General features: G+C 47.5%; 1 protein-coding gene across 3 annotated transcripts in view; it reads right to left on the bottom strand.

The window, feature by feature from the left end:
* The window catches only part of ZHX2 (zinc fingers and homeoboxes 2), a 182,475-nt gene that overhangs the window by 57,941 nt on the left and 101,300 nt on the right, over positions 1-23,234 (bottom strand). The window contains exon 1 of one of the 3 annotated variants that reach the window (XM_088844809.1): positions 19,396-19,512. The exons of the other annotated variants lie outside the window; for them this stretch is intronic. The gene's annotated coding sequence lies outside the window, so the exon portion shown is untranslated. Of the gene's footprint in view, positions 1-19,395; positions 19,513-23,234 lie in introns of those variants that run through there. 3 annotated transcript variants of the gene reach the window in all.

Below are 23,234 nucleotides of genomic sequence, written 5' to 3'. Positions count from 1 at the left end.
AAAAGCAGAATCCTGGAGATTCCGTGGCAAGTGGGGGAAGGGTGCCCAGTAGGTGCGCAGTCATGGCTGCAAAGAACCAGCTACAGCAGACTCAGCCTAGAGTCAGGTTCCGGGAAGGCAGGGAAGAAAGCAAGATGCTCCCCTTTGGGAAAAACATTAAAATATTTGCCGCAGGAACCATCAAAAAGAGAGATGTGCCTCCCCACAAAGACAGAGCAGTTTCTCTGGGAACAACTGAATTGTAGACTCTGAACATCAGAAAAATCTAAGAAAAGATGAAAAAGCTTAGATAACAAAGCAATAGGGAGAAAACCACTTCTCTAGGAGCTGAAGGAGCATCTGAATTAACCTGTAAGGTTTACTAGGAAGGAGAGGATTGTAAGAAATCGGTTGCAAGTTTTAATTAGTTGGGGTTTTGATAAGTGGTGGATCTTAGAAGCAGTAAAATGCCAAGTGATGGGCCTGAAAGGGCAGGTCTCATGAACCAGGGACAAGGTGGGCATTTCGCTCCGGCAGTGGCATATAATGAGCTTGAAACTAGGCCAGGGCTGAACTGGGGCCGCAGGCGTGGCTGAGAAATAACCAGTGGGGCCCTTGTGCCTGTCAGTCGTAGACAAATACCATCTGCTCTGGCTGCTGCCCGCTAGGCCCCCTTCTCTCTCTGTTTTACCGTTTGTGGTTACGGTGACCTGACTGGTAGGAAGAAAGTGCCTTTAGTGTCCTTCTGTTCCTCTGGCTCAGTACATGCTGCCATGGTGGCCCAGGCAGCCTGGCAGAGAGCTGGCTGCCAGGAACAGACAGCAGGTGAGAGCAGGCGCTCCCCAGTGCTGTTTGCTGGCTTGCCTTCTTCCTTCCCCAGCCTCCCCTGAGCACCTCCAAGGTGTCAAGGACTGTGCTAGGTGCTTTGACTCTGACAATAAGCAATTTTTCCTTCCTGTGTTCAAGGAGGAGACAGGTTAGAAGACAGGCAGAGATGTGACGGTAGATTATGTTCTGTGAATGAACAGAAAAGAAAGGAGTATAGAGCAAAGAATGGGTAGGTTCTATAGGGGTGGAGATCAGGAAAGGCTTGCACCAGGAGCCCACTGAACTCATGAAGGTCATAGTTAATAGGATGGAGTCACCTGTGGACTTGGAACTTGCTGGACACTATCCTTCCGGTCAATAATTGATAGTGTCACAATCTTTCTTTTGTCATTAAGAGGTAGTTGGCTCAGAAAAGAGCCATGAGTGACTTAAAGCACATGCTCTGTGGTCTGTGAGCAAGACCAAGCCAGAAGGGCACCACATTCAGGCTCCACTGCAGATGCTGCCCAGACTTCTCAATTAGTCCTGTCCTGTCAGTCCTCTGATTGGAGGGTCGCTCAGGACACAGCCCCTCACTCAGTCTTTGCTCTCTGCTGGTTCCCATCATGAAGGGCAGGACGAGAACCACACGACTGCTGAAGAACTTCCTCACCTGCCTGACTCCTGGGAGTCTCACCCCTGCCAACAAGTCTTCTAGGCTCAGCTAAGGCTGTGGATGAATTTTTTTCCCTCAAAACCTACCTAGCTCTGAGGCAGACAGGCTTGTGAAAGCATGATCTCTGGGGGCATGGAAGCTGCTGAGAAATAGTGGCTAGGCTTCGGAGATGGGCAGAACCGAGTTCTAATCTGGGTTTCTGCCATGCAAACGTCTGAACGTGAACGTTCACAGCAGCGCTATCCTAATCATCAAAAACAGGAAATGTCCGTCAACTGATGCGAGATACAGTCTTTATCCATACAATGGGGTCCTACTTGGCAGAAAAAAAAAGCATGAAGGGCACATGCTACAAAACATGATGCTAAGTGAAAATAAACCAGTCACAAAAGACCACATAACTGTATGACTGCATTTGTAAGAAATGTCCAGAATAGGCAAATCTATAGCAACGGAAAGCAGATTAGTAGTTGCCAGGAGCTTAGGGGGAGGGAGGCCTGGGGGAAGGGAGGGAATTGGGGAGTGACTGCACAGGGGTACCAGGTTTCTTTTGGGGTGATGGAAATGGTCTAACATTGTGCTGGGGGCGCGCAACTCTGGAATAGAATAAAACCTGCTGGGTGGTGCACTGTACCTGGTGCATTACACGGCATGTGAGTGGTCTCTCAGTAAAGCTGGTATCTTTACACCTCTTCCTGGCTCCCACTAGACTGAGGCTGACAAAAGCGAGGACCCCTTTCTTTTGTCCGCCTCTGTCTTCTGAGGACCTGGCACACAGTAGCCGCCTTTATATTTGCTAGTGAATGAATACAGAGCCTTGGGCAAGCCCCTTAGGTTCTTTCAGCCTCAGTTTCTGCATCTGCAAAGTGGAGATAAGACACCTCTTGCAAAGGGCTGCTGATTAGGAGACAGCACTACAGGCTGTTGGGTGTGGGGCACACAGCTGGGCTGATTAAAGGGTGGTCCCTGGATTTGCGACCATTGACGAGGCTACACAGGCTGGGTCCCTGCCACTGGGAATGCTGTTTTGTAGCCACACACCCAGCTCTTATCACACATCCATTCTTAGAGCCCAGTGGCCACGCTGTCACACACAGCAGCCTGCAGGCGGCCGGAGTCAGCTTGTAAGAGGCTGCTCCTGCGAGTGCCCCAGCCAGCAGGAGGCTGGTGGACACAGCAGACAGCCATTTGCTGTTTCTGTCAAGAGGGGCCTCTGACAGCCTCTCCCAGACTGTCTGTCACTGCCGGTCAGGGCTGACGCCAGCTCCGAGGCCACACTGCCCACGAGCAGCACACGCGGAAAAGGCATGGTATTTTCAAAACAGTCAGCTGCGTGAGGGTCAAGGCTGTGGCCATGGGAAGCCAAGACAAGTGGAGAGACTGCAGAAGAAAGGAAAGTGCTTGTTCCTCTTTAAACAAAGGGCCCTGCATTTTCGTTTCCCCCTGGACCCCACGAATTATGTAGCTAGCCCTGCCTATTAGACCGATTTCACACCTACTTGGTGAATTGTGACTGACAGTTAGAAAAACACTGTCCCAGGTAGCTGACTGAACTGCAAGCTTTCCTCCAACAGACTGACATTTAGATCCCAGTTCCACAGCGAGCTGGCTGTGTGACCGTGGGCCAGTCACTCGGCTCTCACCTTCTGTGTCTTCATCTGCAAAACCAGGATAAGGATAGGATTCACCGCTAGAGTGGGGTGAGGCCTGACTAAACAAGGAAACATGCAAGGGCAGTGCCCTGGATTTAAGAAAGCAAAGGGTAATGGTGACTGCTGGGCCTTCCGGTCTGTGGCCTGGCTCTCATTTTTCTCACTTTGAGTTACTTCTCTGAGGACAGGATTTCTGAGCTGGGTTTTGAGGTGCAAGCAGGAGTTTACCAGGTGAATGAGAGAGGGAAGGAGAACACTGGGCAGACAGGCTATAGAGCAGAGGTTCGGAGGCATGGTATGTTTAAGGGAAATGGGAGCAGACCAGTTTGACAGTGTGCACTTCTGGGAGTTGGGAGGTGAGCCACTGGGAAGCAGGGGGAGGGGTGGTGGGAGGGGCTTATCCTAGGGATGCGGGCCTTGGGCAACACTGACTCACCTGATAGCCAATGAAGGCAGGGAGGGCTTTAGACTGGCAAGCACAAGAAACCCCTGTGCTTTCCAAGGTCACCCTGGGGTGGGATGGAAGATGGATGGAAGAGGGTAAAACTGGAGGCTTCACGAAGAGGCTAGGCATGAGATGCAAGGCCCTGCCAAAGAGAGTGACAGTAGGGCCGAAAGCTGGGGTTGACGGGTCACCAAGGAGGTCGGCGCAAATGTGGGAGGCGATGTGAGTGGAAGCAAGAGGGAGGAGAGGTCTAGGAGAGGGTTACTAATAAGAAGGATGAGTATTTAGTCTATTTTTAGAAACCTCCAGGGATGCAAAGTCTATACATGACCCTAAAGAGCAATGAATAATCACAAAGTTTTTAACTTTTCGAACTCCTTTTGGCTACCAAGCCCCAATCAGATAAACTTTCTTTAAGCTGCTGTGTGCAGGTGAGTCCTAACCACCACTGGCTCAGAGCCACAGATTTCTGGAACAAGGTAGAAGATGTTTTCAATTACAGAACAAGTTAGAATGAAGTGGCATCTGTGGAAGGAGGAAATCACCAAGGAAGATTGAAAACGTGGTGAATCCACTGCCCCCTGGGCAAGGCACGTCTCCATCTGCCAGCGGAGTGCAGGTTGGCCTGGGAAGTGTGCTCAGAGCACAGAGGACCAATATCGTGTTAGTTGCTCAGTCATGTCTGACTCTTTGCGGCCCCATGGACTATGCAGTCTGCCAGGTTTCTTTGTCCATGGGATTCTCCAGGCAAGAACACTGGAGCGGGCTTCCGTTAAAGCAGATCAGACCAGGAGCCAAACATCGTCTTCTGAAAGCAACTCCAGGAACGGCCGTCTTTTTTGGAAGGTGTGAGTCCTTTCTCTGCTTTCTCACTTTGCAGTTATTACCCTAGCTGCAGCCATCACTGGCGAGCGGTTTTTGTGTTTGATTGGGGTATAGCTGCTTTACAACGTTGTGTCAGTTTCTGCTGTACAAAGACATGAATCAGCCATATGTATACATACATCCCCTCCCTCTGGGACCTCCCTCCCCCGCTATCCCGCCCATCTAGACCACCACGAAGCACTGAGCTGAGCTCCTCATGCTATACAGACCTTCCCCCTAGCTTTCTGTTTTGCACATGGCAGTGCATATGCGTCAATCCCAATCTCCCAGCTCACCGCCCCCCCCGGCCCCCACCAGTGACAAGTGGTTTGTAAATGCTCTGAAAAATTAATTTTGGAGCTGAAGTCTCTGATACTTGAGTGCTAGTTAGGTGTGAGACAGATCCTTTTTACAGTTTAAGGTCAAATAAAAAGGATGACGGTGATAATGAGAGTTTTCCATGTGGACAGGGTTTTAAAGTTTACACAACACTCCTGTCTCATTTGTGTTCACAACAGCCCTGAAGGATCAAGGGGGGAAGAACTGCCATCCAATTTCACCCATCGAGAACCTGCGCCATCTGTGAAAGGAGTTACATGGTCGCAGGGCGAGTATAGAGGGAGGTCCTGTGTCTTTTGCCATCTGTCCTCCCATCACGCTGTTAGCCAGGGAGACCCTAAACTATATGGAGAATGTGTCTGTTTGAGAAATGCAGCAACAGGCATTAGAATTAGTTTGGTGGGGTTTTTTTTAGATTAAAAAAAAAAGTGAACCATTTTTAAAGTCTTTATTGAATTTATTATAGTATTGCTTCTGTTTTATGTTTCGCTTTTTTGGCCATCCTCAGCTTCCTGACCAGGGATAGAACCTATACCCCCTCTACTGAAGGCAAAGTCTTAACCACTGGACCATCAGGGAAGTCCCTGAATTAGTTTGGTTTGGAATTAAAAAACCATGCCATACTTTGGTGATGCTTGTCATGTGCCTTTCACTGGGCTCTATGCTGGGGAGGCTGGTATAAAGGAACTAACTCATCTATGTCTTTTGAGTACTTAAGATCCAGGCGTTTTATGTAGCTTGGATTTCATTAACTTCTCACAGCACCCTTATAAGGTGGGTGTCATTATGGGGAAACATCCTCTGACCTGACGTGCAAGCTCTGGGCCTCCATACGAAGAGGCCGGGAAGTTTCAGTATAGCTGCACGTCTGCCATTTTCCCAACACTCCTGGGAGGTTTCCTATTTTGAGGAACCTGAGGCCAAGAAGGGTTTAAGCAAGTTAATGATAGACCCCTAGGATGGGAGCAGCCTTTATGCTCTGTCCTTTTTAGTTAAAACCATCTTCAGTTCTTTGGGACTTCCTTGGTGTCCAGTGGTTAAGAATCTGCCATCCATTGCAGAGGACATGCATTTGATCCCTGGTTGGGGAACTAAGATCCCACATGTGGTAGGGTAACTAAGCCTGAATACTTTGCAGCTCGTGTGCTGCAATGAACATTCTGCATGCCGCAACTAAGATCCAATGCAGCTAAATTAAAAAAAATTTTTTTTTAGAATTTTTTAATTTCACCAGCAACATCTGATTTTTCTAAAAATCTAAACGATAACAGGAGTGTTCAGGGGAAAATGATCCTCCACTTCTGCTTCTCTATTTCCACTTCCCCCCACAGAGCTAACTGCTTTTAACGGTTTGATGTCTATCCTTTTCCCAAGCACAAACACACCCACACACAGAGATTATTTTTCACAAAAGGGATTGCACCAGATGCATTATTCAGCAATTTGCGTTATTCACGTCACCATGTATCACAGTTACCATTCCCCATCCACACGTTAAGAGTAATCCTTATCCTTCTGGCCAGATTTCATTGTCTGAAGGTAGCATACGCCACTCCCCTATGACTAGACTCTTAGGCTGTCTTCAGTTACTTGTGAATTCTGCACTGAACATAGTTGTAAACGTAACAGATCCCTGAGCTGTAAGCTCTCAGTAAACATTCGCTAAATTCTTAGCTTCCTTATCTGGCTTTATTTAACCAATGGCTTCTATTCAATTCCTATTGTGTGTCAGTTGCTCAGTCAAGTCCGACTCTTTGCAACCCCATGGACTGTAGCCTGCCAGGCTTCTCTGTCCATGGAATTCTCCAGGCAAGAATACTGGAGTGGATTGCCAGTCCCTTCTCCAGAGGAACTTCCCAACCCAGGGATTGAACCCTGTTCTCCTGCATTGCAGGCAGATTCTTTACCGTTTGAGCTACAGGAAAATCTGTATTCAATTCCTATTGCTACCGCTCATTTCAAAGAGCTGGAGTTAACTATGTCTCAGACTCTCAGCCATGATGAAAACTGGTTACGTTCACGGTCCACTGGTGATACTTACCTAATCCAACGTTGAATTTGGGTTTAGATAGATAGGGTTTCCCCAGTGGCTCAGATGGTAAAGAATCTACCTGCAATGCAGGAGACCTGGGCTTGATCCCTGGGTCAGGGAGATCCCCTGGAGAAGGAAATGGCTACCCACTCCAGTATTCTTGCTTGGGAAATCCCATGGACAGAGGAGCCTGGCAGATTACAATCCACGGGGGTCACAACAAGTCAGACACAACTGAGTGACTAGTACCCATAATTTTATTTTTAAACTTTTAAAAATTAAATTAAAAATTTTTTTTGGCTGTGCTGGGTCTTTAGTCCTGCATGCGGGTTTCTCTAGTTGTCACCACAACCAGAGTAGCAGGGGCTACTCCCTAGTTGTGGTTTGCTGGCTTCTCATGGTGATGGCTTCTTGTTGCAGAGCATAAGCTATAGGCTCATGGGCTCAGTAGTTGCCCCATGGCGTGTGGGATCTTCCCAGACCAGGGATCAAACCCATATCCTCTGCATTGGCAGGCAGATTCTTTACCACTGAGCTAATAGAGAAGCCCACCACTGGGCTTTCTAACATAGCCTTTTCTACATGCCAGGCATTGTTCGAAAAGCCTTACATGTATGAACCCTCCAAACAACTACATGATGTACGTACCATTTCTAACAACCACCTGAGGTAGGTACCCTTTCTACCTCTGAGGAAACAGAGGCACAGGGAGACCATGAAATTTGCCCACAGTCACACAGCTAGTATGAGCAGAGTTGGATCTGCAGCTAGGCCACGTGGCAAAGGACCGTTATGTCCTGCTTGCCTGACTCCTCCTAACAGACCTAAGCCTCTCTAGCGACAGAGCTCCATCTCATGCATGTTTGTATCCTTACCAGCTACCGCAATGCAGGCACACAGTAAGTCTGAAACACATGTTGGATCATTTGGATTCCCTTGGGAGGGCAGTCTACTGGCCACCTGCCCTGTTCCAGCTATATTCTGAGCTCATGAAGTCCCTTGAATTTGCAGCTGATCTGAAGTAGGTTGATGCCAGGCTGTAGGCTTCTCATTTTGTTTCATGCACAGAATACAAATTCAAGGGGGTATAGAGCTATGAATAATTTCTACTGGGGCAGACTTTTTCCATCTGGGGACCTGCGTTTTCAAGTAACTTGGATCCTTGAAACAGGAGATTGGCAAATGCGTTTTTAGCACCATTTTCTGAGTCCAGTGGTGACTTGAAAGGCTTATCCAAGTGGGATGAAGGCACCAATATAACCCAGTGGTTCTCCATGTGGATGAGTCTGTCCCCCTGGAGGACGTCTGGCAACATCTGAAGATGTTTCTGGTTGTCATAACAGCAGGGGTTGGAGGGCACTACAGGTATCTAGACGGTAGAGGCCAGGGGGTACTGTGTCATCCTACAGTGTGAGGATAATCCATCACGACAAAGAGTCAGCCAGCCCCAAATGTCAATAGTGCTGAGGCTGACAAATCCCAATGAGCCAAACGGCCCCCCAACCTACATGTACAAGAGGTTCTAAAGAGGAAGCACTGCTCAACGATTAAATTAGGTTTTATGAGACTCTATTCCCAGAGAGCAGGCATCAATCACTGGGGGAAAAATAGAAAGGCGCCTTCTATGCCAAAGCTTTGTTTGGGCGCATATTCTGAGGCAGTGCTTTGAGAAGTAAGGTCCTAAGAACCTCTTACCATGAAGCTACCAGGGAAGCCTATTAAAATGCAGATTCCATGGCCTCCCTCAAACCCACTGTATTAGGCTCTGTTGGTGAGACTATGAGGGATCTATGGTTTTAGGACACCCCAAAGTCATTCGTGTGCACACTGACATTTTTCTTTCATTCTTCCAGGAATAGGGGAGATAAATTGGGGGGTGGGGGAGGAGTGTGGCAGACAAGACCATATGCATGGTGGTTTTTAAAAAGTTAACTGAAAATGCTCACATTTGAGCGTGGTTCCTCTAACTTCAGTCATCTGCACCACCCTGTCGTGAGTTATGCCCTAGACAAATACCACCCATTCTCTTTTCTTAATAAAAGAAATTGTTTTGCAAAGTCTAGCATCATTCTAAGCAGTAATATGTATCACAACAGGTTACAACATAACACAGGTTATCTTTTTTCCTATTACTCTTGAGAATATATACCTAACCATGAAAATGATCAACAGCCATCCAGGTCACTTAAAATCAGCATGTGGTACGTGTAAGAGGCAATGCCTTATGGCAGAGCAATTACTGTCTGCCAGGAGAATGCTGGTAACAGTGCCTGTAAGGCAGACATGCATGGCTCTTCATTTGGAACCTCCTTTTCAGGCATGGATGACAAGCTCCAATGCTTCCTGGAGGAGGAGGAATAGAGTGGGCAATGCCATATGCACCTGACCGTGACATTGCGGCCTCATCCACAGCTGCCAGCTCCCATCTTTGAGCCTCTGAAAACAACCAACTTAAACCCAGCATGCAGGGACAAAATGAAGGACCAATACATTTTGAGCCTCAGAAATTGGAACCCACATGTATGATGAGCAGAAGTTATGTTCCAAGCATAAACTGGTCTCCACAATCATCTTTCTGTTCCCAGAGTGCCCCCTGCTTTTTAGGGGGTGGGGGACAGAGGGAAAAGCCTGATACATTGAAGGCTGCAAAACAATTCATGTCTCTGCAAAAAATCTGAACAAATATCCACTGTTTTTCACCGACATCTTTTCCCAAAAAGCCTAAACTTGACACAACATTAGTTTTATCTGGGCTCTGCACCCAGCCCACCTTGCTACAAACCCAGCAAATACCGCACGGAATTACGAGTGCGCCTGTACTACCTAACACCATTTTATTTTTGTGTTTCCCTCCAATTTGCATCAAGCTGGCGGCATAATTTTCACCTCAGGTGAAAGTTCTTTGCCTTCGTTATTTCCTACTTGAAATACATTGATTTTCCATGTAAGTCAGGAGATGGGGAAGTGGCATGGGACGTGTGACTGTGGAATTGGGTGAAGAGGCGGGAAAGACATCACATTCTAGACTCAGGTAAGACGGATGCAGAGAGAGAAAGAAAAGAAAACGTGTGAGAGCATTTCTCTTCGGGGACTCAGACAGGAGTGGTTCTGAAGGAGGCCATAAATGGACACCCTCTTGCTCCAGCCTCATAAGCCTTGTTATTTAAGCAGCTCCCCTCTTTGTGCTGTTGGAAACCATGCCTGTTTGGCTACAACCAGAAAGACAAGACAGGGTATGAACAAATAGTTAACAACTAGGTTCCATGTGTTGAGGGCAAATTCTTACTCCCATTGAGCAGGAGTGGGGAAGAAACGCAGTGAAAATGTATGTCAGGAGTCTGGGGAGGGAGGTCCAAGAGAGGGGAGATATGTGTCCACTTATAGCTGATTCACTTTGTTGTATTTCAGAAACCAGCACAGCACTGGAAAGCAACTATGTGTGTAATGTATGCTTAGTCGCTCAGTCGTGTCCAACTCTTTGTGATGCCATGGACTATAGCCTGCCAGGCTCTTTTACGCATGGAATTTTCCAGGCAAGAATATTGGAGTATGGTACCATTTCCTACTCCATGAGATCTTCCCGACCCAGGGATGGAACCCACATTTCCTGTGCTTCCTGCATTGAGAGGTGGATTTTTTACCACTCTGCCACCTGGGAAGCCTAAAAGCAACTACGGTGGTGGTTGGTGGTTTAGTCGCTAAGTTGTGTCCAGTTCTTGCGATCCCATGGACTGTAACCTGCTAGGCTCCTCTGTCCATAGGATTTCCCAGGCAAGAATACTGGAGTGGGTTGCAACTATACTGCAATTAAAAAAAAAAAAAAAGTCTATGTCAGGGAGAAGTGCTCTCAGTGCTGTGGGGGAGGGTTAAGAGGCAGATGAGAGGGTCCATGTAGGAGATACAGGAAGACTAGCTCAGGGCAGGGAAGATAAAAATATCCAAGATGCTCCCAGCTGGAATTCCATGAGGGTGTGGCTGAGAACCTGCACTCATAGGGTTTGGTACTTCGGACCCGGTAGGGATTTGGTACAGGTGTGCTGAGCAGGTATAGCTGTTCTGTGGATGGAACCCCCTAACCCTGGACACCCAGGACTTCTGTAAAATTGTGACATGATCCAGGGAGTCAGTACTGGACAAGTCTGTGCAAAACCACTGCTCAACTGGAAGAACGAGGCTGGGAACAGGTCCTACTCGGCCAGGGCGGGTGGAGTAGCCTCAGGACCAGCTTGCCTGGGCACACATCTTGGCTGCTCTCCGGGGAGTCACCTCCATGAGTGACATGGCTCCCCTGCACCTCGATTTTCTCATCTGAGAAAAAAGATCATGATAAGGGGGTCTGTAACACACGATCCTTGTGCAGCTTTAAGGGAGTTAAGACTGGAAAGTGCAGAGAACAGGGCTTGGCACACAGAGCGCTAAGTAAGTGTCAGCTGCTCTCATTTTTCTGTGGGCAGGACAGATTGGGTTCATTTAGTCCTATTCAGACTAGAAGCAAAAAATGACCTACAATGTGCAGCCTGTAATGCAGGAAGGCAGGTTGATTGGGCTCAGTTCTGCCTTTGACATTGGAATTCAAGCCTACAAACTCCACTTGTTTCAAAAGAGTTGATTATCTTTTCATCCATTTTTACATCCTTTTCTAAGAATGGATAGTGAGTAACAGCACTATGTCCGTGATGGACAGTAGCACTTTTCTACTGATGGTTAACACTACCACAACCACCATCGCCACCTGTCCCTGAGGCTTTTTCCACCATTTCCTCATCTCCCATTTTTAAGTTTTCTTGGTTGTTCACCAGAATGAAAAGAGCTTTGGAATAAAAAGGACCTGGCTCGCTAACTTCATAGCTGTGCAGCCCTGGGTAAGCCACGCCCCCTCTCTGAGCTTCCGTTTCCTCATCTGTAAGATGGGTTTCTGATAACAACTGGGGATGACTACACGAAGTGCCTGGAAAGGGCTTGTCACATGCACGGAGATGCTGAGTGCACGGTGGCTTGTCGTCATGGTACAGACAGGTCAGTGGGCACCCAGCACTGCCACCCCTTGGAATGAAGGTCCTGAAATGTACTGTTCACTTGAAGAGGATGGGCAGCCATGACTTTTCATGAGGTTAGGCTTCCAGGTTGAACAATCTGAGATCTCAGAAAAGCCCAAACGTGGCCTTGCAGTGACTTGACCAACACACCTGGCAAGAGGACCCAACCTGTCCTCTGCACAGTGGAGGGGACCTGTCGCTACATCTAGACTGCTCATCTCCTGGTCCATACTCCCAGTTGTTCCGGTTTAACAGAACTGACTCGGGTTTGAGATAGGGGGTTTCACCACTGACTAGCCTGAAGGAAAAACAAAGTCTTAGTTCTTTGTCAGGAAAACACAAAAATCACTCCATGTATGAGGCTGTGTCCTGGAATGAGAACCTGCTCTTTAGCTTTCTTGCTCTTTCAACAATCTACTTCAGTCAATGGAAATGAAATTGCTCCATTAAATTTCTAAATGTCGCATTAAAAAAACAAAACAAACAGACAAAAACCTCCCAGTCTGAAGGATATAAATCCCACACTGAATAGTGAGACATGATGTTTTCCAGAAACAATAGACTTGATTTTCAGAGTAAGAAATGTAATCATTAGGACCACCTCAGAATATCAGGGTTTTGCTGCACTTTTGAAGGAAAGAATAAAGCTATGGTGCTGGACTGCGGGGAGTCACAGTGGTTACCACTGGAACAAGATTACTTAATTCTAGTGAACAACCCTCTTGGTATGTACTATATTATTCCCATTTCATAGATGACAAAACTGAGGCACAGTGAGGTCAGTAACTTGCTGAAGGTGATATAACCAGTGTATTTTTAAATTTTATTCATTTATTTATTTTTGGCTGCACTGGGTCTTCATTAACACGTGTGGGCTTTCTCTAGTTGTGGTCAGCAGGGGCTACTCTCTTATTGTGGAGCATAGGCTCTAGGGTGCAAGGGCTTCAGTAGTTGTGGTACACGGGCTTAGTTGCCTTGTGGAATCTTCCCGGACCAGGGATTGAACCCATTCCCCTGTACTGGCAGGTGGATTTTTAACCACTGAGTCACCAGGGAAGTCCCAGGACATCAGGTTTTAAAGCATGTTCCCATATGCTGGCTATTTGAAAGGCCATCCAACCTTGTTAATTTCCTCTCCAACTCACTGCCATGGAAACAGACTCAGAGAGGTTAAACAACTTCCCTGAGGTCACACCCATTAACTCCTAATCCCCAGGCAGTCCTCTCCTTGAAGTCCTGTAATCAAATCTACACAAAGCCGGGGGAGGGTGGCAGGAAGCTTCAGACGTAAACAAAATTCTCTCCTTTCCTAGCACTGTGCTCCAACCAGGGGAGACAGTCCCTCACAGCAGAGCAGGGACTGGCTTCAGAGCCAGCAAGTGGTGCTGTGACCCTGCCCAAGCGACTTACTGTCGCTGAGTCTGGGTGTCCTGGTCTATAAAATGGTGTAACAGGAGGCGCTAGTGGTACAGAGCCCACCTGCCAATTCAGGAAACAGAAAGAAACCTGGGTTCAATCCCTGGGTCGGGAAGAGCCCCTGGAGGAGGGCATGGCAACCCACTCCAATATTATTGCCTGGAGAATCCCATGGACAGAGGAGCCTGTCGGGCTGCAGTCCACGGGGTCACAGAGAGTCAGACACGACTGAAGCAACTTAGCACGCAGGCATGCAGCGACTTTGCCTCTTCATGGCTAGATCCCCAGTTGCATAATATTTGGCCATAGTAGATGCCCAATAAATGTTTTTTAAAAGCATGAATGGATAAATGAACCAAAAAGGTCCCACTTCACAGTGTTTCTGTAGGAATTAAACAAGACTGCATGCATGGCGCATAAAATGGAGAACAAGTGCTCAAAACATGCCAATCACCTCCATCACTGTGTCACAGGCGTTCATATTCATTATCTTGATTTATCCTCCCCAGAATCCCATGAAATATGTCTGGCATCAAATGGGCAAAAGGGAACCAGAGAAGAGAGCAGAGAGTGAAAGAATTCTTAGAGAAGAGCTTATCCATTTTAATAAAAATTGTACCTTCAATAAAAGGGTCATAGAAAAGAGCTATACAAGAGCTGTGGGAATTGGGCTTCGGATCTAGACTGGTGAGTGTTTCTGCCTCTCTCCTGAGTCCTCCTCCTTCGAGGGGGCATCCCAGGACCTGGTAGGGTGGGCCCCCCACCCCTGCATTCGCCATTGGCCCCTCCTGTCTGCAGAGAGCTCCGGCCGAGACACTGAGTGCCCAGCTGTGCTCTTACCGAAGATAAGAGTAATCCTAATGAATTACAGCCTGATGACTCACTGATTGCAGGAGAGAGAAAAATTAAGAGTGAGCTGATTGAAACTCTTAATAAAGCTTATTCTTTGGGGGAGGGTCTGACTTGGCAGGTGGGAGGACTGAGTCTCTTCCTGGGATCTGATGGGAAATTTTTAAAGATTGTCCTAATGATCACACTGCAGAAGACTCTCCTCTATGTGTACACTGGTCGCAGCATTTTTCACACAATTTCAAAACTGCCTGGCTGCTAGATTGTGGGCACCTAAAGGGCATGCACCTTACTCCCTTGTTGCTTGACATCTAGCATCCTGAATGTGTGTGTGTGTGTGTGTTATTTGTTCAGTCGTGTCTGACTCTTTGTGACCCCATGGACTATAGCTCGCCAGGCTCCTCTGTCCATGGATTTTTCAGGCAAGAATACTGGAGTGGGTTGCCATGCCCTTCTCCAGGGGATCTTCCCAACCCAGGGATTGAACCCAGGTCTCCCGATTGTAGGCAGATTCTTTACCATTTGAGCCACCAGATATGAAATGTCTGGTCCATATTGGAGACATAAGGAGTCTAGGTGCTAGTGAGATGAACAGCAAAACAGCAGAAAGAAGCAGGAAAAAAAATGCTACAGGGTGAGAATGCACAGATTTGTTTATGAATTCCAACTGTAAAAGGAAATACAGAAATTGATTGCTGATATGTGAGCCATGCAAAGCCAATTATGCTGGAAGTAATCCCAGCGGCCACACCCTCTTCCTGTGCAGCTCAGCAAGCATCTCCTGCAGTGCCTCTGAAGAGAAGCCAGCTCCCCTGCAGAAGCCTCACCCCCAGGTGTCCCTTCCTCTGAAAGCGCCTTTCCCCATCTAATATAATTGCAAATGTCCTCGCCAGGGCTCACATCTCCCCTATGATGTGATTACTTTGGCTCTTCAGTCTGCCCCCACCTGTATGTCCCCTTTAACGAGACAGGGGAGGGCAACAGGGAGACACGTGTCAACATGAACTGTCATTTAATGCAGCTCCTTGGTGATGGCCCTGGGGAGGGGGATGAGGGAAATCAATGTGGGGGTGTTGGAAGATAACATGAGAAGGAAGGACAGATGCTGAAGCTCCAATACTTTGGCCACCTGATGCGAAGAGCCGACTCACTGGAAAAGACTCTGATGGTGGGAGAGACTGAGGGCAGGAGAAGGGGACGACAGAGGATGAGTTGGTTGGATGGCATCATTAACTCAATGGACACGAGTTTGAGCAAGCTCTGGGAAACAGTGAAGGATAGGGAAGCCTGGCGTGCTGCAGTCCATGGGGCCGCAAAGAGCTGGACACGACTGAGCGACCGAACAAGAAGAATCTGAAGCCTTCTGGAACAGATGAAAAAAACACCTCTCTGGATTTTCTGCCCTTGGTTGAAGCTCAAAGTAGTGCCCTTGACTCACTCAGAGCAGTGCCATTCACGCACTTCTTGAGGACACACTCTGTTGGGCACGGTTCCAGACACAGAGGACCAGAAATGACCAGGACAACAGCCAGGTCGTCGTGTGGGTTTCTCTGTGAGTGAGTGGAGGACTAGGGTCAAGATAACTAAGACGGATTTAAAAAAAAAGGTGACAAGGCAGAACTAAGAAAGTGGCTTGAGAAAGAGGAGTGCCACTTTGCTTCCCGTGCATGACATCACCTTAGAAAGGAGGGGAAGATGCAAGGTGGGGCAGCTGGAAAGAGTCCTCAGAACAATTCATTTTCGCACTTTCTGAAAGAGGCAAGTGGCTGTTTCTGGCCTCTGAAAGCAGCAGGCATTGACGCTGTCTGCAGGGCTGGAGGTGGCTCTTTTGGATCACGGGTTGCTCATGCTCATTTAAGAGTATGATGGCTGCTGCCGGGTCCTCATATTCCCCTTTGAATGAAGGCCCCTCTGGAGAAGCGGGGGTGGAGGGGGGACTTCTGCAGCTGCCTGGGAACCCGCCATGCAACTTTGGGTGAGAGAAGCAATCCAGGACCACCCAGGACGGAGGCCGGCTTCAGCTCTCAGGCTGGCCAGGGCCCGAGGGAAACACTGGTTGGCCTGGGTCACTGCTGCACACTACCCCATGATGAGCCCTGGTGGGCAAGCTGGGTAGAGGGTGGCAACACCCACAGGAAGAGACCCAGACACAGGGCGGGGGCTGTGGACAGGGGACCCTGGGAAAACCTTCCTGAGCCCAGGTCACCAGCTCCAGGCAGCTCCAAAGAACGTGGCTCCTTGCCCTTTTCCTCTGTCTTCTTCTGACACTTTCTTCCCCCCCCGCCCTTTCATTTGTGTATTTTCTTTTTTAAAACAAAGATAACACTGGTTTATAACATCATAGAGGTTTCATGTGTACAACACTGTTGTTTCCATTTCTAGTTATACTACAAGGTGCTCACTACCAAAAATTTAGTTTCCATTCATCACCCTACAGCTGATCCCTTTACCCAGGTCACCCTCCCTGCTAGGCTTTCAGACCAAATGAAGACAGACACGGAGATACAGAGTGGTTGTTACCAGAGGGGAAGGGATATTTTCATTTCTTGATGCATTTCTTCCGTTCTCTTTCCTTCTGTCCAGCTACACTCACCAATGACCCCCATTTCTCTTCCATTTCTCTCTCTCACACACAACACACATGACACACACACACACACGCGTGCGTACACAACGGCAGGCTCACGGGCCCAGCATTCATTAGAGCTGATTCACATCCCCTTCCAGGGCTCTGTGACACAGCTCACACGACCGAACCTCTCTGAGAGGCCATTTCCTTGTCTTCTAAAATGAAGATGATGCTAGGACCTTCTTCCTAGGGCTGTGGTGGGGACCAAATCTCTAAGGCTCAACACTGTACCTTCTTGGACCTGAGGTGTGCTGTTTGAGAGCTGCCGTTCCTTCCCAGGTCTTCTGTTAGAGCCGTGCCCACAGTAATGACAGTAACAAATTTTTATGATGTGTTTGCTGCTTTGGAAGCACTCAATAAGTGTTAGCTATTGGAATAAGTACTTTTGTTAATTCTGTTATATACCATATTGCTCAAATTAACTTAAAAAAATTCATAGACTAATATTCAGGGCAGGGCTCCCTCAGTGGCTCAGCGGTAAAGAATCTGCCCACAGTGCAGGTGACACCAGTTCAATCCCTGGGTCGGGAAGATCCCTCAGAGGAGGAAATGGCAAACCATTCCAATATTTTTGCCAGGAAAATGCCACGGACAGAGGAGCCTGACGGACAATAGGCTGTGGAGTTGCAAACAGCTGGATGCAACTGAGTGACTAAGTATGTAATATTTAGGGCAGTTTTAGTTTCATAGAAACAAACGTGCAGGAAGCAGAGTCTCCACATCCCTCCTCACCGCTCTTCCCCTAGTCTCCCCCACTGTTAGCATCCTGCACTAATATGGCATGTTTGTCACAACTGATGAAGCGATACTGATCCAACAGAACTGATCATTAACCGAAGTCCACAGTTTACAGGAGGGTTCACGCTGAGTACTGTTCATTCAATGCGTCTTGACAGATCTCTGATGACACATGTCCACCGTCACAGTCTCATACAGAGGAGTGTCACCACCATAGAAACCCCCTGTGCTCCACTATTCACCCCTCCCTCCCCGCCAACCCCTGGCAACCCGACCTTTCTGCTGCCCCTGTCCTTGTGCCTTTACCAGAACGTGCGAGAGCTGGCCTCATTCAATACGGAAGCACACTGGATTGTCTTCTTTCACTTACTAAGATGCATTTAAGGTTCCCCCATGTGTTTTCTCGGCCTGAGAGCTCCTTTCCTTGTGTGACTGAGTAACACCCCACTGTGCGGATGCACCATGGCTTGTTTATCTAGGCACTTACACAATGGCATTTCAGTTGCTTCCAATTTTGGGCACATGTTGCTTAACTTTTAATGGCATTTTTGTGCATTTTAATTAAAAGAAATATTTGCTTGAAACTGGCAGCCTTTCAGACATGCTGCTATAAATGTATGCGTACTTAACTCTTCATCAATGCCTTCCAAGTATATAGAGCAAGAAACTCCTGTATCAGGTGTAGACACCAGCAGAGCCCACCAGGCCACAAAGCCGATGCTCTGAACCACAGGGTTTTACAACAGGCATGAATAGGGTTAACCATTTCCCCCCAGCGTGGGACGTCTGTATTTAAAATTAGGGTCTCTCCCATAATTCATGCACCTCAGTGTTCACTGCACCTCATCAAAAGATACATGCACCCCACTGTTCATTGCAGTACTATTAACTGTTCACTGTCCACCATAGCCAAGACATGGGAGCAAACCTAACGTCTATCAACAGATGAACGGATAAAGAAGATGTCACTCAGACACACACACACACACACACACACACACACACAATGGAATACTACACAACCACAAAAAGAATGAAATAATGCCATTTGCAACAACATGGATGGACCTAGAGATTATTATAGCAAGTAAATCAGAGAAAGACAAATGTCATATGCTATTGCTTATATGTGGAATCTAAAAAAAAATGATACAAATTAACTTCTACTAGTAAACTAGTAGAAGACACACAAACATAGAAACTGAATTTATGGTTATCAAAGGGGGAGGGGGGAGGGATAAATTAGGAATTGGGGCTTAACATATACATGCTCCGTTCCGTTCTGTTCCGTCGCTCAGTCGTGTCTGACTCTATGCGACCCTGTGGACTGTAGCCTACCAGGCTTATCCATCCATGGGATTCTCCAGGCAAGAATACTGGAGTGGGTTACCGTAACATATACATGCTACTATATACAAAATATATAACCAATAAGTACCTACTTTATAGCACAGGGATCTTTACTCAGTATGTTATTATAATCTATAAGGGAAAAAAATCTGTAAAATAAAAAATACACAAAATCTGAATCCCTTTGCTGTACACCTGAAACTAACACAACATTGTAAATCAACTACACTCAATAAACTACAAGAAATAAAAGAAATTATGTTATGCCACCTGAGAAAAAACTCAGGATTTCTGAGCTTTGGCACAGTAGGTCAGCTAACTCTCTGTTGAGGGGGCCATCCTGCGTGTTGTAGGGTGTTCAGCAGCATGCTGAAATCCTTCACCCAGTAGACGCTAGGAGCAACCCCCTCCAGCTGTGACAACTGAACATGTCTGCAGACCTTGCCCATGTTGTCTGGGGGGACAAAGCTGCCCCCGCCTTCTCCCACTGCTGAAAAGCACTGTTTAAAATATGTTGTTATTGTCAGTGCTGTTACGATGAAGACTTTCAATGCCACTCCAAACCTCCAAAGCAACGCCGCACCTCCTAAGAAGGGCCCTTCCTTTACTGAGCAGGACAAAGATGCCTTGACCTCCTGATGCCTTCTGTATTTCATCCTCGCTGGTGTGTTTGCGTGAATCACAGCCACATGCTGTCACTGTGCAGACGGGCCCCTGGGTGGTTCCTCTGGAAATGACAAATTCAACATCTCGGTGATATGATGCTGTCGCTGACTTGCCAAGTACCATACTGCTCGCAGCTCAGGCCTGTCTCCTGACTGCAATCCGGTGACATCTTCGTGAGCCAGCGAGGTCTCAGCAGTGGAGTCCAGACAGGCGAGAACCCACCTTTCCCCTCACCCCAGCCTATTCATCAGCAGATCCCACTGTCTCTTTCTCCAAAATACACTCTGAAATCTGACCGCTTCCCACTGCTTTCTATCCTGGTTCAAGCTGCCATCGCCCCTCTGCCTGCTCTCCTGTTCTGGTGTCTGTTTTCCAACAATTCTACACTGCTTCAGGAATGACAACCCACTCCAGTATTCTTGCCTGGAGAATCCCATAGATAGAGGAGCCTGGTGGGCTGCGGTCCATGGGGTCACAAAGAGTCGGATACGACTGAGTGACTGTCATTTCACTTCAGGGCAATACTGAAAAATCTCACCCAGATCACATCACCCCCAGCTCCAGTGGTTCTGTTTTTTTTTTCTGCAGTATTGTAACCCCTCTGTCTACCGTCCTTGCCTCTATCCTTGAAGGGGTGTCTTTAAGTGGAAATAGGAAGAATCAAAGGTTGGCCATGTATGGATCAGAAAAGTGCACGGTCATGCAGTAAACCCTGTACACACCTGAAACTAACATTGTATTGTAAATCAACTATGCTTTGATCAAAAAAAGAGAAGAGAAAAAGAAAAAAAAAGCACAGGTGCTAGGCCCAATGTAGATACCCCCCAAACACCCCATTACGTGCTGAATTTGCATGGCCACCTGCACCCAGGGTTTCCACTGCTTGCTTCTGGTTCCTTGAGTTTTCTCAGTGTTCCCACCACCACTCCTCCCATGAGGGCCAGGCTTCGTTCAGCATGGCCATCACACCTCAACACAAGAGCTCTACCGTTTCACTCAGGTCCCACCTGGCCAGTCCCAAGGACTGGATCAGGGTGGCAGAAGTAGGCTCCAGGAAGAGGCAGGCACCCCCAGACTTCGGAAGCAAGGGAGAAATGCTAGGGGACCCAAGGTCCAGTTTTGCATACTGTCATTATTTCGCAACTTGGGGCATGTCACCACCCTTCAGAAAAGGGAAGAAAGAAGGTTTAAAAAAATTAATGAAGATTCTTGAGGGTGGAGGCAAAGGACCTTGGTCTCAGTGGTTGCAAAAAAAAACGGGCAAAGCTCATCCCTTGGCTTTGGAATTAAAAAGAGGGGTGTGTGGGTGCTTGAAGAAATATGCAAGGAAAGTTATTCTTTCCACTCACTCCTTTCAGGGGACAATAACCACAACACGATAAGCTGTAGTGCAATGCTTGTCTGTGTCTGAAACGTGGCCAAGGAAAGGAAAGATGAATCACACACGGAAGCCTGATATCTCGGGAGCAGATTAAGACAACAAGCTAGCAATTTTGAGTCTGATTAGAAACGGCTCAAATCAGAACTTCCAGTTAAGGGTTTCAACAGGCTTCTGGTTTGAGGGGGGCATGGAGGCAGAGAGGGAGATTGATTTCATTAAACCTAGTGCTTAATTAAGTATTCTTCCATACAGATTATCTCCTTTTTGCGTGGTTACTGCAAACGTAGGTTCTCAGCACCATTGAATCTGCTGGCTGGAAGGTTTAAGGAGCTCAGGGAGGTTTCCATTAGATATGTGAATATAGACACTTTTCTCATGGTAAGTGACAGAGTGGTAGAAGAGGGGACTTAGGGATGGGACAGAAGCCCCTTCTCAGGAACTGTGGACAAGCAGAAAGGATCCTGATTTTGGAGTCGGGGAAACTGGCTTCTACTTCCCACGTGGCCTCTCTCTAGCAGGATGACCTTGGGCAAGTCACCTATCCCTGTGGACTCCAGAATGTGCTCATCACACGAGCCCTTTGTGATTCCACTCCCATGCCCCCTAAGGATTTTGTCTCCAAACTACATTTACTAAGCTTCATTTCATTTCCAATAATGATTAATCAACATGCACATAGTCATAGCAAGATGCAGTATTTATCACAGGCTTCCTGTGTGCTTCAGGTACTGTGGTTCTAAGCGCACGACATGGATTAACTACTTAATTCTTGGAACAAGGTAATCACTATTATCTAAAAGGTAATCACTATTATCCCCATTTAACAGAGGTGCAAACAGAGGCACAGAAAAGGAAAGTAACTTCTCCAAGGTTGTGCTAAATCACTTCCATCGCATCTGACTCTTTGCGATCCCATGGACTAGTAGCCTGCAAGGCTTCTCTGTCCATGGAACTCTCCAGGCAAGAATATTAAAGTGGCTTGCCATTGCCTTCTCCAGGGGATCTTCCTGATCCAGGGATCGAACCCTCGTCTCTTACGTCTCCTACAATGGCAGCTGGGTTCTTTACCACTAGCGCCAACACAGACAGTAAATGGTGGAACAGAAATCTGGACCCACGATTCTAACTGAACATAGAGAAATAGTTTTAGTCAGTGTTGGCCTTGACCTCTTTTGCCAAAATTTAATGGCTGCAGCCTTCGTTTTCTTATCTGTGGAACACAGGCACTCATCCGTGCTCTAACTCTTCACGAGTTAAAAGACTCTGCTGTCAAGGTGCTCAGAAAGCTTTATAGATGGGAGAGGTGTCAGGGTATGGGTGGAGCGGCCTAAGTGCCCAGTGTGGATCCTTTTAGTAATGCTCACGTGCCTGGGAAATGAAACTGGCGACGATATTACATCTGAACCAGAGGAATTTGGGCACGTAATTCAGTGTTTCTTAAGTGCTGGATGATGCTACTGCCTTCTGAGTCATTGGGTTCAATGAACTCGACCTTTAGCTGGAGTAGGGTTTTTTGTTTTTTCCTGTTGGTCCTTGGGGCATGAGCTCAGGGATTCTCTAAAGCAGTGGTCAACATCCTTTTTGGCACCAGGGACTGGTTTCATGGAAGACAATTGTTCCACGAACTGGGTGGGTGGGAATGGTTTTGGGGTGATTGAAGCACATTACATTTATTGTGCGTGCATGTGTGCTCAGCCTATTTTATTTATTTGGGTATTTATTTTTGGCTGTGCTGTCTTCACTGATGCTTGGGCTTTTCTCTAGTTCCAGCAAGAGGGAGCTGCTCTCTAGTTGCCATGCACAGGCCTCTCAGTACGGTGGCTTCCCTTGTTGCAGAGCACGGGATACAGGTGCACTGCTTCAGCAGATGCAGCATGTGAGCTCACTGGGTGCAACCCCAGGGCTCCAGAGCACAGGCTGAAGAGTGGTGTGTGGGCTTAGTTGCCCCACAGCATGTGGGATCTTCCCCGGTCAGGATTAGAACCCGAGTCTCCTGCATGGAATGCAGAAGGATTCTTTCCCACTGAGTCACCAGGGAAGTCCCCTGATAGGGTTTTTATGATAAGCAAATGAAATTAAAATTAACTGAGACTGAGTGCTGCCCTCCAGTTGGAAATGTTCCTCATGCTCTCATGTAATCCTCAAAAGCACCCTGAGAAGTAATACTGGTATTATCCCATCTTTACAGATAAGCAGCTGAGGCTCATTGACCCCCAGTGACCAGCCGGAGGTCACACCGTGGTGGAGCTGAGACCTGGAGGAAGGCTGTTTGCCTCAGAAACCAAGGCCCCTCTGCTTCTTGTGAAGAAGTTCAGAAAGGATGCTGTCGTTTTCCTTTGGGAACCTAGAGATTGAGTGGCACGTAGGGGAAAACC

Source organism: Moschus berezovskii, chromosome 16 (genome assembly GCF_049115385.1).
Source record: "Moschus berezovskii isolate FMDL1 chromosome 16, NW_MosBer_1.0, whole genome shotgun sequence".
Lineage (NCBI taxonomy): Eukaryota > Metazoa > Chordata > Mammalia > Artiodactyla > Moschidae > Moschus > Moschus berezovskii.
Note: the sequence above shows the minus strand (reverse complement) of the source record. Positions and strands in the feature narration are given on the sequence as shown.